The sequence below is a fragment of the Salmo salar genome, chromosome ssa06 (assembly GCF_905237065.1).
Source record: "Salmo salar chromosome ssa06, Ssal_v3.1, whole genome shotgun sequence".
Classification (NCBI taxonomy): Eukaryota; Metazoa; Chordata; class Actinopteri; order Salmoniformes; family Salmonidae; genus Salmo; species Salmo salar.
The window spans coordinates 74,798,156-74,817,428 of NC_059447.1; positions in this window are offsets into that span (position 1 = coordinate 74,798,156).

Below are 19,273 nucleotides of genomic sequence, written 5' to 3' on the forward strand. Positions count from 1 at the left end.
TCCACCGCCCTCCTTGACGGAGTAGGAAGTCACCTTTGACCCCTGGGTAACAATGGGAAGTCCTCCAGAGCCTATTACAACCACCTTCTCCTGCACACCTTGTCTGATTCGCTGCCAAAGTCAACCGCGGGCATTTACGTTCCCCAGGTCCAACCGTGCTAATTTCCGGCATCTGCACACGCTGTTGTTTACACAGGAAGTTCAAACTCAATGCAGATTTAAAAAAATCTAATTTGAACGCGGAGTCCAATCACCTTCTTAATTTCAACATTAAGAGCATAGCTGAGAGCCAGACTCTGGGGAGCTTGTCCAAGTGAACATGCCTTTTCTCTGAGGCTGAGGCTGGGTGAGGGGTGTAGGGCTGTAGGGTGTGTGGGGGGAGGAGTGATATGTGTGTGTGTTTGTGTGTCGGTACACCAATAATGGGAGAAGTATTTCGAGAGCGTTTATATGTGGAGAGAGATCATCCGCTTTGTCCCGCAGCCTCGCATGTGGTTGGGTTTACTCAGCTCGGCTGTGGTGGGAGTGTTTTTCTTTAAAAACATCTCGAGCACTCTTTGGGAAAGCATTATGGGTCTTCTGAGCCGGGGGCATCTGGGTAGTTTGGTTGTTTTCCCACAGTGGTGGTGAATGAATGTTTGGTTGTGAATGTCACATGCCTCCACCAGCCACACACATAGAAAGATGTAATCTATTGAACACATCATTTTGGAGGGTGTTCTTTCACCCCGCATCAGATAATGGCTGAGGATTTAAACACAGGAAATATGAGACGTAGGTCATGACGCCTGCTGTGCCAAGTTCCCTTCTTTTTCATCTTGGGGGGAGAGAGAGAGGGAGGTAGAGAGAGAGAGAGAGAGAAGAGAGAGAGAGAGAGAGAGAGAGAGAGAGAGAAAGAGAGGGATAGAGAGAGAGAGAGAGAGACAGACAGAGAGAGAGAGAGAGACAGACAGAGAGAGAGAGAGAGAGAGAGAGAGAGAGAGAGAGAGTGATAGAGAGACAGACAGAGAGAGAGAGAGAGAGACAGACAGACAGAGAGAGAGAGAGAGAGAGAGAGAGAGAGAGAGAGAGAGAGAGAGAGAGAGAGAGAGAGAGAGAGAGAGAGAAAAGAAGACAGATAAAGAGCATGAGGGGGAGAGAGAGATGGAAAAGAGAGATCTTGCAGGTCTGGCTGAGGCTGGTCGGTCTCCTGTTGTCAGGCTCTTTATGAAGGATGGGAAAACCCACGGAGGTCCTCATGCCTACTGACCTTTCAACATCTACAAAAGGACCTTCTTCTTAACCACAGAATTATAATCATCATTTGTTACAGAGGATTTTTAATTGCTGCTCTCTGAGTTCTCACTCAGCCTTGAGTTTGGCCAGCCTGTTCTCACCTGGGTCCTCTTTGTTAGTGGGATGGGCGTTGTTTGACGTTCCCTCGCACCTGTTTGGCCAGTGTTCCGTCCTCCATCTGGTCCTAACTGATCTGAAGCGTCAGTTTCTGTCTGTCTGTCCTACTTCTGGGAACCCTCCGGTCCATTCAGAGCCTCTAGCTGTCTGTCTAATTATATCATGTTCTCAGGGCTTTGTCCCAGCTCTCCAAGGTTTGGGCAAAGATCTCATCCGCCACATCAGAGAGGCCCTATTAACCCCTGACCCCAGGCTGGTGTGTGTGGACAGGGTCGCTCCTCGTCGCTCCTCACACCCAGCCCTGGGCCCATTAACACGTCGCCCCGCGGCAGAAAAACTATTTTGACGGGCGGTAATTGGCGCTAAGTGACGCGGACAAAGGCCCCCTCTGTGAAGGCCTCCCTTCACCGGCCAGACTACTGCTATGATGGTACTGACTAACGCTCTCTCTCTCTCTCTCTCTCTCTCTCTCTCTCTCTCTCTCTCTCTCTCTCTCTCTCTCTCTCTCTCTCTCTCTGACATTTGCGTCTAACGTTTCCCCCGCCGAGAGGAGAGGAGCGAAGAAGAACAGACACATCACTCCCTCTCTTCCTGTACCGCCAACCCTCTATCCCTTCACCTCTCCTCCATCCCCCTCTCTTCTACATGGCCGGCGCTCCTCTCCTTTGAAAACGGCAGATAATGAGGCAGTATTAGAATGACATGGTCCAGATGGGAGTCTGATTGAGCTGAGCGGTAGCTTGGCGGTCCGGACTGGGCCGGTCTTCCTTTCCTTTCAGAGCCAGGCAGCCTAATTAGTTTACGTTAGCAGGACAAGGTCAGGGGGCGCGTGAGGCGGAGGCCCCAGCTGCCCTGGTCTGTGATCGTCGCCGTGGTGTGATGATCTGATGATCCCAGGATGCAGGTGCATGCGGAGCTCGGCTGCTTTGGGCTTACCCATTGTGCAATCGACTTTGCAAACCGGGAGAGACAATTAAAGGGGTTGTTTTTGCTCGCCGTGACTGCTTGACATTTCCCCCATCCATGTCTGTGTGTCCTGCAATGACGCTTGACATGACTCACTCTCTCTCTGTTGCACAAAATGGCATGTTAATGAACTCATCAGTGAACTCATCCAACATATGTTATTGCATTCTACATTTGGCATGAAATAACTTGGGGAAGCCCCTTGTTATATTGCACCCATTAGAGTGTGGGGAAGTGGTAATGGTTAGGGCTCTGCTCCAGGGACCAGACAGACTCAGGGGTAGGCCTAAAGCCTTACAATTCAAACAACCTCTGTCATACACCAAGGAAACCTTCCTGGCAAACACTGCTGCCATTTAATCCTTAGACCTATTAAATGGAGAACCATTCATGAATATGGCAGCTATAAGCCCTTTAATGACTGACAATAATCTCTGGTGATGATATCCTTGTATGCATCTGGTGCCCTTGACAACTACAGCCACGGTTATTCCACATAGAGGTATATACAGTATTGCAGACAGGACTACCTTCCTCTTACTCATAGAGCTGTATATTACAGACAGACACATAGAGCTGTATATTACTGTATATTACAGACAGACACATAGAGCTGTATATTAGAGACAGACACAGAGCTGTATATTACAGACAGACACATAGAGCTGTATATTACAGACAGACATATAGAACTGTATATTACAGACAGACATATAGCGCTGTATATTACTGTATATTAGAGACAGACACAGAGCTGTATATTACAGACAGACATATAGAACTGTATATTACAGACAGACACATAGAACTGTATATTACTGTATATTACAGACAGACTCATAGAGCTGTATATTACAGACAGACACATAGAGCTGTATATTACAGACAGACACATAGAGCTGTATATTACAGACAGACATATAGAACTGTATATTACAGACAGACATATAGAACTGTATATTACAGACAGACATATAGCGCTGTATATTACTGTATATTAGAGACAGACACAGAGCTGTATATTACAGACAGACATATAGAACTGTATATTACAGACAGACACATAGAACTGTATATTACTGTATATTACAGACAGACTCATAGAACTGTATATTACAGACAGACACATAGAGCTGTATATTACAGACAGACATATAGAACTGTATATTACAGACAGGCATATAGCGCTGTATATTACTCTATATTAGAGACAGACATAGAGCTGTATATTACAGACAGACATATAGAACTGTATATTACTGTATATTACAGACAGACTCATAGAGCTGTATATTACAGACAGACATATAGAACTGTATATTACTGTATATTACAGACAGACACATAGAACTGTATATTACAGACAGACATATAGAACTGTATATTACTGTATATTACAGACAGACACATAGAGCTGTATATTAGAGACAGACACAGAGCTGTATATTACAGACAGACACATAGAGCTGTATATTACAGACAGACATATAGAACTGTATATTACAGACAGACATATAGCGCTGTATATTACTGTATATTAGAGACAGACACAGAGCTGTATATTACAGACAGACATATAGAACTGTATATTACAGACAGACACATAGAACTGTATATTACTGTATATTACAGACAGACTCATAGAACTGTATATTACAGACAGACACATAGAGCTGTATATTACAGACAGACATATAGAACTGTATATTACAGACAGGCATATAGCGCTGTATATTACTCTATATTAGAGACAGACATAGAGCTGTATATTACAGACAGACATATAGAACTGTATATTACTGTATATTACAGACAGACTCATAGAGCTGTATATTACAGACAGACACATAGAGCTGTATATTACAGACAGACATATAGAACTGTATATTACAGACAGACATATAGCGCTGTATATTACTGTATATTAGAGACAGACACATAGAGCTGTATATTACAGACAGACACATAGAGCTGTATATTACAGACAGACATATAGAACTGTATATTACAGACAGACATATAGCGCTGTATATTACTGTATATTAGAGACAGACACATAGAGCTGTATATTACAGACAGACACATAGAGCTGTATATTACAGACAGACATATAGAACTGTATATTACAGACAGACACATAGAGCTGTATATTACAGACAGACACATAGAGCTGTATATTACAGACAGACATATAGAACTGTATATTACAGACAGACACATAGAGCTGTACATTACAGACAGACATATATAACTGTATATTACTGTATATTACAGACAGACACATAGAACTGTATATTACAGACAGACACATAGAGCTGTATATTACAGATAGACATATAGAGCTGTATATTACTGTATATTACAGACAGACATATAGAGCTGTATATTACAGATAGACATAAAGAACTGTATATTACTGTATATTACAGACAGACACATAGAGCTGTATATTACAGACAGACACATAGAGCTGTATATTACTGTATATTACAGACAGACACATAGAACTGTATATTACTGTATATTACAGACAGACACATAGAGCTGTATATTACAGACAGACATATAGAGCTGTATATTACAGACAGACATATAGAGCTGTATGTTACAGACAGACATATAGAACTGTATATTACTGTATATTACAGACAGACACATAGAGCTGTATATTACAGATAGACATATAGAGCTGTATATTACAGACAGACATATAGAACTGTATATTACTGTATATTACAGACAGACACATAGAGCTGTATATTACGGATAGACATATAGAACTGTAAATTACTCTATATAACAGACAGACATATAGAGCTGTATATTACAGACAGACACATAGAGCTGTATATTACAGATAGACATATAGAACTGTATATTACTGTATATTACAGATAGACATATAGAGCTGTATATTACAGACAGACATATAGAGCTGTATATTACAGACAGACATATAGAGCTGTATGTTACAGACAGACATATAGAACTGTATATTACTGTATATTACAGACAGACACATAGAACTGTATATTACTGTATATTACAGACAGACACATAGAGCTGTATATTACAGATAGACATATAGAACTGTATATTACTGTATATTACAGACAGACATATAGAGCTGTATGTTACAGACAGACATATAGAGCTGTATATTACAGACAGACACATAGAACTGTATATTACTGTATACTACAGACAGACACATAGAACTGTATATTACTGTATATTACAGACAGACACATAGAGCTGTATATTACAGACAGACACATAGAGCTGTATATTACAGATAGACATATAGAACTGTATATTACTGTATATTAGAGACACACATAGAGCTGTATATTACAGATAGACATATAGATCTGAAGATGACAGACAAGTCCCTCCCCGTAACCCTTCATGCCATGCTCTCATCTCCACATTTAACAGCCATGAGCAGAGGAAAGGAAAGAGTGGAGGGAGGGAGGGATATGGAATGGAGACGAATACTAAATCTCTCCCCCTGTCATTACCCTGGTCTGTGACCTCCTATCAGAGGGCTGTGAGTGGTGTGGGAAATGCTGGGTTCTGTCCTCCCTAACCCCGGTAGTCCAGGCAGGGCCAGGAGCACTGGCAGCAGCCTGGTCCAATCTACAACACTACAGGACGGGCCAGGACCCAGGGAAGAGCTGGAGTCCTGTAGCCTGCTGACATCACCCACCTACTAGCTGCTTTATGCCCACTCTGCGGTCGGGACTGGATATTAATTGCTCTCTCTCTCTCTCTCCCCCTTGCTCGCTCCTTCTTGTTCTCCATACCTCCCTCCTTGTCTCTCTCTCTCTCTCTTTCTGAAGAACTGACTTTTCTCTCTCTAACCATCTTTCTCTCTCCAGCTCTCTCTCTCTCCCTCTCAATCCATCTCTCTTTCCCTGAGGAAGTCATATTTCAGTTTTTTCTCTCCTACTACACTTAAATCAATCCCAGGCTGAGACGGTTCTCTTTGATAGCCTCCCCATTGGAGGAAATATGTTCTCACACACTGCTGTTCTGGACAGGAGCTTTAAAGGAAATGAAGTATCCAGCAGGCCAGGCCAGGTTTTAGGATGATGGATAATACCTGTGGTTCAACCTGAGGTCCAGGTTGTTTTTAATGCTAATTCTCTTCATTAATGATAGTCTGTTTTGCTTAAACCCAGGTAAGTCGTCCACATCTTGACAATTATTCCATCAAGTGGCCTGAAACGAAGTTCAACCTCCTCAGATTGACACACATGATATATGCTAAAAGATATATGGCTAAACTTGTACATTCAAGATGTTGATATTTTTAAATGTAACCTTTATTTAACTAGGCAAGTCAGTTAAGAACAAATTCTTATTTACAATGACGGCCTACACTGGCCAAACCCAGGCAACGCTGGGCCAATTGTGCACCGCCCTATGGGACTCCCAATCACGGACGGTTGTGATACAGCCTGGATTCGGACCAGGGACTGTAGTGACGCTTCAAGCAGTGAGATGCAGTGTCTTGGATCACTGTGCCACTCGGGAGCCACTTGCTCTTGTATATCCAGAAACACACCAAACTCAGCACTCAAAACACCCCTATACCTCCCTCGTTCCCTCTCTCCCACCCTCCTTCCCTCACTCTCCCTCGTTCTCTCTCTCTCCATCCATGTGATCAGGACATAGGGATGGGGACAGTAGGATTCAAAGGAACAAAGTGATAGAGACAGTGTTGGCAGGGGGCCAGGCAGGCTCAGGTGTGTACCAGCAGACCACTGCTATCACACCAGTCCCTGGCTGCTTATGGCCTTGCTAACTGTTCCATGAAATGGGCTGGGCGAACAGTGCGACCCTCCCTGAAACAGGACGCTCACTGTTAGCCAACAGTGCTGCCTTTGTGTCAAATTGTCAAAGCTGGCCCTTTTCTCTCTCTCTCTCTCTCTCTCTCTCTCTCTCTCCCTCTCTCAGTTCCCTGGTCCCTCGTTTCTTGTTCTTTTGAGCCTCAGCTGTGAGCAAATAAAGCTGGCTTGAAGTTTGCACGCCGTGTAAAGCTAGCTAGCTGGCTAGCCGCGTCAGCGTCCATGTCAACGGGAGCAATGAGGGTTTGTTCTGCTCTGTGTTCTGCAGGTGTGGCTTTAATAGAGCCCTAATGAGAAGTCACTGTCAATGGTCTCACATATTGGAGACTCATAAAACTAAACTACACAGTTTACATGGCTGGGGGGAAAAGAGCTCAATTAAGTTATGTGTGTTCAAGAAGCTTATATGGCTTCCTCCTATGATTATTAGTTAAGTTCACACATTCAAAGCCAGGCAGTGAATATACCAGAAATATTATAGCCCGCTGCGACCATTGACCGAAGTTTAGATTTCCTGTAATTGAAAAAGTTAAATAAAACTGGTGTTTATTGGCCCCACAGTAATGTTCAGTACAGGCGAGACAAATGATGAGTGCAGCAGTAATGTTCAGTACAGGGGAGACAAATGATGAGTGCAGCAGATCAATACATCATTTTTTTATGATTTCATAAGAGACACTGTCAGGCTCTACAGTTGATCTAAATTATATTTATTGTGTAGTCAGAGCATATAGCTGGAACAGCAGAATGCCAATTATAAAGTTCCTTTTGGTTGTGAGTGTTGATGTGCAGCTGTAACGGGCCATCAACTCACCACAGTCTACACACACACACACACACACACACACACACACACACACACACACACACACACACACACACACACACACACACACACAAACACAGTCCTCTGTGAGACATGGGCTGCTGACTCTAAACAATAAAGGCTGCGCCTCCGCCCCCATCCTCCCACCCCCAGCCCCGCCCCGCCCGCCCCATCCTCCCACCCCCAGCCCCGCCCGCCCCATCCTCCCACCCCAGCCCCGCCCCACCCCGCCCCCATCCTCCCACCCCCAGCCCCGCCCCCATCCTCCCACAGCCCCAGCCCCGCCCGCCCCATCCTCCCAGCCCCAGCCCCAGCCCCGCCCGCCCAGCCCCATCCTCCCACCCCCACCCCCAGCCCCGCCCCGCCCCATCCTCCCACCCCAGCCCCAGCCCCGCCCCGCCCAGCCCCCATCCTCCCACCCCCACCCCCAGCCCCGCCCGCCCCATCCTCCCACCCCCACCCCCAGCCCCGCCCCATCCTCCCACCCCCACCCCCAGCCCCGCCCCGCCTCGCCCCCATCCTCCCACCCCCACCCCCAGCACCGCCCGCCCCGCACCCATCCTCCCACCCCCACCCCCAGCCCCGCCCCGCCTCGCCCCCATCCTCCCACCCCCACCCCCAGCCCCGCCCCGCCCCCACCTACAAATCACCTTGCATCATAAATAACTACTCATTATTATTGTTGATCAGACAGTCAGTCACAATTTACCCATGATACATTACGGTTTTGATCCTCTCGAACACGAACCTGCTGCGATTTGAACGAACATTCCAAAAAATACATATTAAGAAGGCTACAACTTTCTCTGTCTGTTGTAACGGATATTGCTGTTGCACAATTATCATAGTGATTAAGGAGTAACATTAATAAAACAGAGTAAAATATCGCACCAACATTAGACAACTATAGAGAAAATAATTCAATCAAATCAATGAACAGTCAGATCAACTGATAATTGGCACACTAATGGTGACATAGCGGGAAGCTGTGAACCAAGAAGCTGTGAGTTCAAATCCCAGGTGGACATGAATAATAACTCATGTATAAATGAACATGCACAATGTAATCGTTTGTCAGATATGTATGTTGAAAGCACTGTGTGTGTGTGTAATTAGTTCCACAGCCTTTTTTGTTGAAGATGACCTAAAGTATGTGGACACCTGCTAGTCGAACATCTCATTCCAAAATCATGGAGATTAATATGGAGTTGGTCCCCCCTTTGCTGCTATAACAGCCTCCACTCTTTTGGGAAGGCTTTCTACTAGATGTTGGAATATTGCTGCGGGGACTTGCTTCCATTCAGCCACAAGAGCATTAGGTCGAGCACTGATGTTGGACGATTAGGTCTGGCTCGCAGTCAGCATTCCAATTCATCCCAAAGGTGTTTGATGGGGTTGAGGTCAGGGCTCTGTGCAGGCCAGGCATGTTCTTCCACACCGATCTCGACAAACCATTTCTGTATGGACCTCGCTTTGTGCACTAGTGCATTATCATGCTGAAACAGGAAAGGGCCTTCAACAAACTGTTGCAACAAAGTTGGAAGCACAGAATCATGGAAACCCATTGCATGAAGCTCCGGACAAACCGTTATTGTGCTGACATTGATTCTAGAGGCAGTTTGGAACTCGGTAGTGAGTGTTGCAACGGAGGACAGACGTTTTTTACACGCTACGCGCTTCACCACTCGGTGGTCCCGTTCAGTGCATTTGTGTGGCTTACCACTTTGCGCCTGAGCCATAGTTGCTCCTAGACGTTTGCACTTCACAATAACAGCACTTACAGTTGACCGGGGCAGCTCTAGCAGGGCAGAAATTTGATGAACTGACTTGTCAGAAAGGTGGCATCCTATCATGGTGCCACGTTGAAAGTCACTGAGCTCTTCAGTAAGGCCATTCTACTGCCAATGTTTGTCTATGGAGATTGGGTGGGTGTGTGCTCGATTTTATACACCTGTCAGCAACGGGTGTGGTTGAAATAACATAATCCACAAATTTGAAGGGGTGTCCACATACTCTTGCATATACAGTTTAGCTCTGCATTGAGGCTAACTCCCCCCCTGAAAAAATAATATAAAGTAGTGCTTATGCTTAATAGTCTACTGAGGCATGGAATGCAATAGTTGGAACATGTCGACCATGTCCTTTGTGTACATTATGAAGATTGTAGGCTACACCAGACAAAGGCCCTCGTCGCCGATCAAGGAACAGGAAGCTGCAGCGAAACGCTGAGCAGCAGCTAGGTAGGCAGCGGAGTGAGCTCAGCTACAGTTGAAGTCAGAAGTTTACATACACTTAGGTTGGAGTCATTAAAAATAGTTTTTCAACCACTCCACAAATTTCTTGTTAACAAACTAGTTTTGGCAAGTCGGTTAGGACATCTACTTTGTGCATGACACAAGTCATTTTTCCAACAATTGTTTACAGACAGATTATTTCACTGTATCACCATTCCAGTGGGTCAGAAGTTTACATACACTAAGTTGACTGTGCCTTTAAACAGCTCGGAAAATTCCAGGAAATTATGTCATGGCTTTAGAAGCTTATAATTGACATCCTTTGAGTCAATTGGAGGTGTACCTGTGGATGTATTTCAAGGCCTACCTTCAAATGCAGTGCCTCTTTGCTTGACATCGTGGGAAAATCAAAAGAAACAGCACGGACCTCAGAAAATTGTAGACCTCCACAAGTCTGGTTCATCCTTGGGAGCAATTTCCAAAATGCCTGAAGGTACCACGTTCATCTGTACAGACAATAGTACGCAAATATAAACACCATGGGACCACGCAGCCGTCATACAGCTCAAGATGGAGACGCGTTCTGTCTCCTAGAGATGAACGTATTTTGGTGCGAAAAGTGCAAATCAATCTCAGAACAACAGCAAAGGACCTTGTAAAGATGCTGGAGGAAACAGGTACAAAAGTATCTATATCCACAGTAAAACGAGTCCTATATCGACATAACCTGAAAGGCCGCTCAGCAAGGAAGAAGCTACTGCTCCAAAACCCCCATAAAAAAGCCAGACTACGGTTTGCAACTGCACATGGAGAAATGTCCTCTGGCCTGATGAAACAAAAATAGAACTGTTTGGCCATAATGACCATCGTTATGTTTGGAGGAAAAAGGGGGAGGCTTGCAAGCCGAAGAAGACCATCCCAACCTTGAAGCATGGGGATGGCAGCATCATGTTGTGGGGGTGCTTTGCTGTAGGAAGGACTGGTGCACTTCACAAAATAGATGGCATCATGAGGTAGGAAAATTATGTGGATATATTGAAGCAACATCTCAAAACATCCGTCAGGAAGTTAAAGCTTGATCGCAAATGGGTCTTCCAAATGGACAATGACCCCAAGCATACTTCCAAAGTTGTGGCAAAATGGCTTAAGGACAACAAAGTCAAGGTATTGGAGTGGCCATCACAAGGCCCTGACCTCAATCCCATAGAACATTTGTGGGCAGAACTGAAAAAGCATGTGCGAGCAAGGAAGCCTACAAACCTGACTCAGTTACACCAGCTTTGTCAGGAGGAATGGGCCAAAATTCACCCAACTTATTGTGGGAAGCTTGTGGAAGGCTACCCAAAACATTTGACTCAAGTTAAGCAATTTAAAGGCAATGCTACCAAATACTAATTGAGTGTATGTAAACTTCTGACCCACTGGGAATGTGATGAAAGAAATAAAAGCTGAAATAAATCATTCTCTCTTCTATTATTCTGACATTTCACATTCTTAAAATAAAGTGGTGATCCTAACTGACCTAAGACAGGGAATTTTTACAAGGATTAAATGTCAGGAGTTTTGAAAAACTGAGTTTAAATGTTTTTGGCTAAGGTGTATGTAAACTTCCGACTTCAACTGTACATAAAAAAAAATCTGGAAGCGGTCAATGGAAGCCGTAGTGGAGTGGGCAGCAGCTAAGTAAAATAAATCAATTTGGGTTCCAGAAAATCTATATCCACAGCCACTCCGAACAATAAATGTTAAATGGACAAAAGTTACAGAAACTGAAGTTCAATTCCTCAGGAGCTTGAAACACCAACATGCTATACAACACACTAGAAAAAAGATCCAGCTATCTTACCAAGGAAAGGATAAATGCTTAAGCATATTTACTAATGCAGATTGGCTTTTGCTACACGAGTTTGTCCTTTTTTCAGTGGAAACAGAAAACCAGTAGCACTTGGTTAAACCGCCTTTCACTTTGCATAATTGTTCCCAAGATTGCTGTTTTTTATTTCCAAGCTTTCTGCGCCAAAATAATTCAATTTCTGCGGCCAAGCCAAATATTTGCAGCGTGGCCTCCACTTCTAAACTGGGCTGTAGTTTTGGGCAGAAGGAGGTTCCATTCGCCACCACTGTTCCTCAGCTTGTCTGTCTGTCTGTCTGTCTGTCTGTCTGTCTGTCTGTCTGTCTGTCTGTCTGTCTGTCTGTCTGTCTGTCTGTCTGTCTGTCTGTCTGTCTGTCTGTCTGTCTGTCTGTCTGTCTGTCTGTCTGTCTGTCTGTCTGTCTGTCTGTCTGTCTGTCTGTCTGCAAACCAACACCAGACAGCAAACATATTCTCTCACTACTCATCAACAGCAAACAACACTGATGTCTGACCACATCCATTTTCATGTTTGTAACAAGTCCCATCCTGTGTTACATGCTGAATGCTTGTCTGTCTGTCTGTCTGTCTGTCTGTCTGTCTGTCTGTCTGTCTGTCTGTCTGTCTGTCTGTCTGTCTGTCTGTCTGTCTGTCTGTCTGTCTGTCTGTCTGTCTGTCTGTCTGTCTGTCTGTCTGTCTGTCTGCGTGTGTCCTGTAAGTGGTCTGGTAAATGCGTCTTCCGTATTCCACCCTGCTGGGAAGTATTTGCGATGGTTTCCACAGCGAACTAGGTCACTCAGTTCTCCCTCCCTCCCTCCCTCCCTCCCTCCTCCCTCCCTCCCTCCTCCCTCCCTCCCTCCTCCCTCCCTCCCTCCCCTCCGTGGTACAGGTGAGTTGGCCAGAGTTTATTTTGGCTACAGTCACAGGTTAGTTGGAGTGCTGCTTTATTTGCTGTTGGTCACTGGCTGTCCTTTCCTTTCCACAGGGCTACAGGGAAACCAGGACTGCAAACAGAGCAGCCCCTGACACAACAAGACAACCTTTTGTCCGTTACACCACTAAGCTGACTGCCTGACTGCGGCCAACGTCTCACAACCATCATCTCCCAAAGCAGAGTTCTGAGTCCCACAGGGCAGTGAAGCCTGATGGTTAAAGTAGCAGTCAATGGGAAAGCCTCTCTGGAGAGGGAGAAGGTAGAAACACAGTAAGGCAGCCGTGCCTCCCCACTCCGATGGAAACTGAAGCCTCTTTCACAGGGAGGAGTGTGTTTTGGCTGAGAAGATTGTAGTCATGGAAGATTAGCCCTAAGGACTCAATTCTGACCGTATTCCTTATTTCCCGTCACTCTCAGTCTGAAATTATATTTACCACTCTTCCTCTGCCCAAAGACATGGCGTTACAGTTGACTGATGGATGCCAATCAGTAACATCATTTATAGTGATTAAAATATGAATTAGGTTTTTCTCCATAATGAGATTTTAGGAGCTATTATGAACATTTAGATGATCAGGAGATGGGCTTTTTCATAATCTATAGAAAACTGTTCTTTGCAGAAATAATGTTTTTTCCCTCTGTTCAAGTCTTTCTGGCTTTCAACAGGTTTATGAATGTGACACACATTAGAATTGTAGAATCTGCGGATGGAAATCTCCCCACAACAGGTGCACACAGTGTTCTATTTCCCCTACTCCTTCACCTCCTCCTTCCCCTACACAACCGCCCCCTCCTCATCCTCCACCCATCCTCCACCTCCTCATCCTAACCTCCCCCTCCTCCCCGCTCCTTCCCCTCATCCTCCACCTCCTCCTCCTTCTTCCTCCTGCCCAGATTGTTTTCTCCTCTATGTCTGAAAAACATCTACATAGTGTAGGTGGTCTCTTTTGCTCTCTTTCTTTCTCTCTCTCCATCCATCGTTCTCTCTTTCTTACTCTCTTTCTCTTTTTTGACCCCCCCCTCTCACACATTCATTCTTTCCATCTCTCTCTCGCGCTCTCTCTCTCTCACACACTTTCTTTCTCTCTCTCTCTCTCTCTCTCTCTCTCTCTCTCTCTCTCTCTCTCTCTCTCTCTCTCTCTCCTCTCCTCTTTCTTCTCTCTCGTCTCTCCTCTCTCTCCATCCCTTTCTCTTTTTCTGAGGTAGAGTATGTGCTGATAGTAAATATGGAGAAGCCTCAATCAGTGCGTGCCAGCAGAGATGGCCTGCCTAGGCTGGCTGTGGATGTATTTCTGGAATCGAAGCAGGGGAGGTTTACCGAGACATATTTTTATCGTGAAAAGCCAACATGGAATAGCCTGCACAGCTGTTGCTCTAATTTGTTCTAAGGATGTACAAATAGGACGGCCCACATAGGCCATAAAAAATGAGTGGAGGTTTTGCTCAACACGGCACTTTTGTCTGACCAGAAGGACAGGGATGCCTTCCAACAGACCAACAGATCACAAAGAGGCACACACACAATCACAATGACTTGAGATGGCAGAGTTTGCCAGAAGCGGGACCGGCGATGAGCTGGAACAGGGTAGAGATAGATGATAGTTCTCCAACAGTCATCTTTCAACTTGGCCAGTATGGAACATGGCATATTTGGTTGGTTTTGTGTTTCTCCTGGACATATTTCAAACTGGACCTATTGTGAGTTTTCATCTTTCTATTTTCCCACCTGTTCATCGTCTTAGCTCTCTGACATACAGCTCCTTCAGTAGACTCAAGGTCGCTGTCTACCTCAACTTATATTTCAGACCCATATGTACAGTATAGATTTTTTATGCAGGAATTCTTGAGGTATTTTCCTACCTTCAGAAACCTCACCAATGTCTTGATTGTTCTATTCCCATACGTTTTATCATGCCATGGAAAGTTTTATTTGCTCTTGAGCAATTTGCTCTGGAAGCCCCTGTGGCTGTCAGGAGTACTGTACACACACACACGCTCACAGACTACATCCCCCTCCATCCACACGCACACACACACACACACACACACACACACACACACACACACACACACACACACACACACACACACACACACACACACACACACACACACACACACACACACACAATTTACCCCCCACACACACACACACCCGCACACACCACTACACACACACGTCTGACTGGGCTGGGGTTCCCCTCTAGGCAGCTAGTGGATAAATAGCAGTCTTCAAAGAAGGAACTAGGTGCTAATGAACGGGGCCCTGACAGGCTGGCTTTCCCTGGGTTCAGACCCAGCCCTGAATGCCTCCATTCACTGCATCTCAGCCATGGAAAGTGTTGGGAAAGTAATCCCGCAAAAGTTTGCGTGACCTTTTCTAAATTATCAGTATGTCTTTCTCACCTCAGGCCTTTCAGGCCTTGCCAACGATAAAACTAATCGGCTGATACTAGCAGAGGCTGCGGCAATTTGCATGTGTCAAAATGGCTCGCATTCATTCACAGGCAGGTTGGCAACTCAATGTGGGGAAGGAAACGAACACAACACCCCCTTCCTGCTTGTACCTGTAACCCAGTCACAGCACCTTAAAGGCGCCCACATACTAGCTTGGGTTTGCTCCTAGCAGAACTCGGCTAGGCGAAGCAAACGTCTGTGCCTCGCATACTGCCTTAAAAGAACTTAGCTTGAAAAACGAGAAAAGAGCGTCAATATTACTGTTTGTTCCTCCGGAAACACAGTAGCATCAACATAGCCAGTATACACTGTCATGACGTTGGCCTGTGGGTAAGGTTTATGACCCCCCATAAATACCTTTCACCCTTCCCTCTCTCTCTTGACTCTACTGAAGGACTCTTGAAAAGCCTTTGTTAAACATATAGAGTCTGGGAACCTCAAAAGGTGGGGGGAAAGGAACCATATTTCGGTAATCCAACCAGTGGAGAATATGCGTTGGTACTTAATGAATATGATGTCAGTTCGGTTGTCATCTGAGACATTATGACTGATGACAGGACGACATAAACTGTATCTGGGAAAGTCTACACATTCTATCAGATTCACATGGAATTGTTGTGCAATTTAAATGTTTAAATATGAAACTATTTGTGAAAAGATTAAATGTAATCTTAGCTTCCAAATGAGAGAATTGGGTTTTCATAAGGTTAAAGCTCTGCTCAATCAGTGGCCCGCCCCTGTGAAGAGACATTGGTTATAAACTATGAAACACACCCTTCTCTCCCTCCACTATATAAGCCCTTGACGAAAATGTAACCTTCTGTTCCGAGTACGCGAGGCCTGCAGCCTCTGCGTTAAAAGGGCGAATAACTTGCTGTTCTGGGTACATTAGGGCGACGGTCCGATGTCAGAAGGATTCAGATAATAAGCTGTTCCGAGGACGTGAGGGCGACAGTTCCACGTTAAAAGGACGAACATGTCAACTACAGAACTAAGCCAACCTCAGCATGAGCTTTGGTTGCGAATGGTATGAACTTTGAATACTTATTCACTACAGAAGTGATACCTCCTAGCCGTTGAGTTAGCAGTGGCCGCTGTAAACGTGGGCTAGGAAAGGACGGACGACGGATCCAGTCTAACACACAACGACGATACTACAACGTATGCGATTTACCACCAGAGACATTCTTCCGAGGACAGGAAGATCTCTGTTGGGCAACATAGCCAGCATCTACGACCAACCTACCGAAGCGCAGCTCAGAGTAAATATTTATTGCATTTCCCTTTTCCAAATGGGCAGTAATTTAGAATGCATAAGATACTGTATTTACAATAGCATAGCTTCTCCCTTTGTTCCTCAGTCTTCCTGCTCTTTCACTAAGAACCCAACCCCCTTTCCTTTGTGTAACCAGCCGTCATGTCGGCTCCGTCCACCAGGGACGTTTTCTGCATGACATAATTTGCATGCTGTGTATATGTAATTCTGTGTGATTATTTAGGTATTTAGTAAATAAATCATTTAAAAAAAAGTTTGTATTGCTGATTCAACTTGTTAGCCAGGGTTCATGAAGATAACCAAGAATTTACAACTTTCAGATGAGACTGAAATAAGGTGACGATTAGTATTGACTGCTATTGATGTAAAATATTACTAGGTCTTTAAGAGTTTATTCAGAAGATAACAGCTTTATAAACACTCTTTCGTGGTGCCCCGACTTTCTAGTTAATTACATTTACATGATTAGCTTAATCAGGTAATATTAATTACAGAGAAAGGATTTTATAGAATAGCATGTCATATCACTTCATCCGGCATAACCAAAGACACGACAACATTTCCTCTAAATAGTCAGAATTCATCTAAAATAAATGAAGAAATCTGTAATTAACTAAGATGTTTGTTGCAGTATTTCTCAAGTGAAAAAATTTGCATGAAAACTTGTCATTTCTGGTTGAATGACAACAAACACTTCATTGAAGAATCCCGTCCATAGATCCCACTCCTACTAGGAGTAGTACTGTTGACCAATCATCCACAAAGAGATGTAGAATTTGGCTACCAAACTTCCGCTTGCCTCAAGAAAAAAATGTGTGTGCTTGAACAGCTGGAAAACACCCTGCCGAACACCAAAACAAAAAAGTCACAAAATCTATTCATAATATACAGTACCAGTCAAGATGTCAAAACTATTAAATAACACATACGGAATCATGTAGTAACCAAAAAAGCGTTAACATCTAGATGTTCCGCTAGCGGAACGCCTTGCCAATATCCAATGATAGAGTGTGGCGCGAATTACAAACACCTCAAAAATCCCAAAACTTCAATTTTTCAAACATATGACTATTTTACACCATTTTAAAGACAAGACTCTCCTTTATCTAACCACATTGCCCGATTTCAAAAAGACTTTACAACGAAAGCAAAACATTAGATTATGTCAGCAGAGTACCCAGCCAGAAATAATCACACACCCATTTTTCAAGCTAGCATATAATGTCACAAAAACCAAAACCACAGCTAAATGCAGCACTAACCTTTGATGATCTTCATCAGATGACACTCCTAGGACATTATGTTATACAATACATGCATGTTTTGTTCAATCAAGTTTATATTTATATCAAAAAACAGCTTTTTACATTAGCATGTGACGTTCAGAACTAGCATACCCACCGAAAACTTCCGGTGAATTTACTAAATTACTCACGATAAACGTTCACAAAAAACATAACAATTATTTTAAGAATTATAGATACAGAACTCCTTTATGCAATCGCGGTGTCCGATTTTAAAATAGCTTTTCGGTGAAAGCACATTTTGCAATATTCTGAGTGGCTAGCTATTTTGACACCCACCAAGTTTGGCACTCACCAAACTCAGATTTACTATAAGAAAAATTGGATTACCTTTGCTGTTCTTCATCAGAATGCACTCCCAGGACTTCTACTTCAACACCCAATGTTGTTTTGGTTCCAAATAATCCACAGTTATATCCAAATAGCTGCGTTTTGTTCTTGCGTTCGAGACACTATCTGAAGGGTGAAGTGCCGGCGCATATCGTGACAAAAAAATTCAAAATATTCCAATACCGTACTTCGAAGCATGTCAAACGCTGTTTAAAATCAATTTTTATGCGATTTTTCTCGTAAAATAGCGATAATATTCCAACCGGAAGACCTTGTTTTCGTTCAAACACTGAAAATAGAAAATGGAGTCTTCACATGCACGCGTGCACCAGTGTCATTGTTCTCAGAACGACCACTTTCCAAAACCCCTACTGTTTTTCGCCCAGGGACTGCAGAGTTATCATTCCCCGTTCTGGCGCCTTCTGAGAGCCTATGGGAGTCTTAGAAAATGTCACGTTACAGCAGAGATCCTCTATTTTCGATAAAGAGGCTATAGAAGGCCAAGAAATGGTCAGACAGGGCACTTCCCATATAGAATCTTCTCAGGTTTTGGCCTGCCATATGAGTTATGTTATACTCACAGACACCATTCAAACCGTTTTAGAAACTTGAGGGTGTTTTCTATCCAAATCAAATAATTCTATGCATATTCTAGTTTCTGGGCAGGAGTAATAACCAGATTAAATCGGGTACGTTTTTTATCCGGCCGTGAAAATACTGCCCCCTATCCTAAACAGGTTAAACAAATCAAAATATATTTTATATTTGAGATTCTTTAAAGTAGCCACCCTTTGCCTTGGTGACAGCTTTGCGCACTCTCAACCAGCTTCACCTGGAATGCTTTTCCAACAG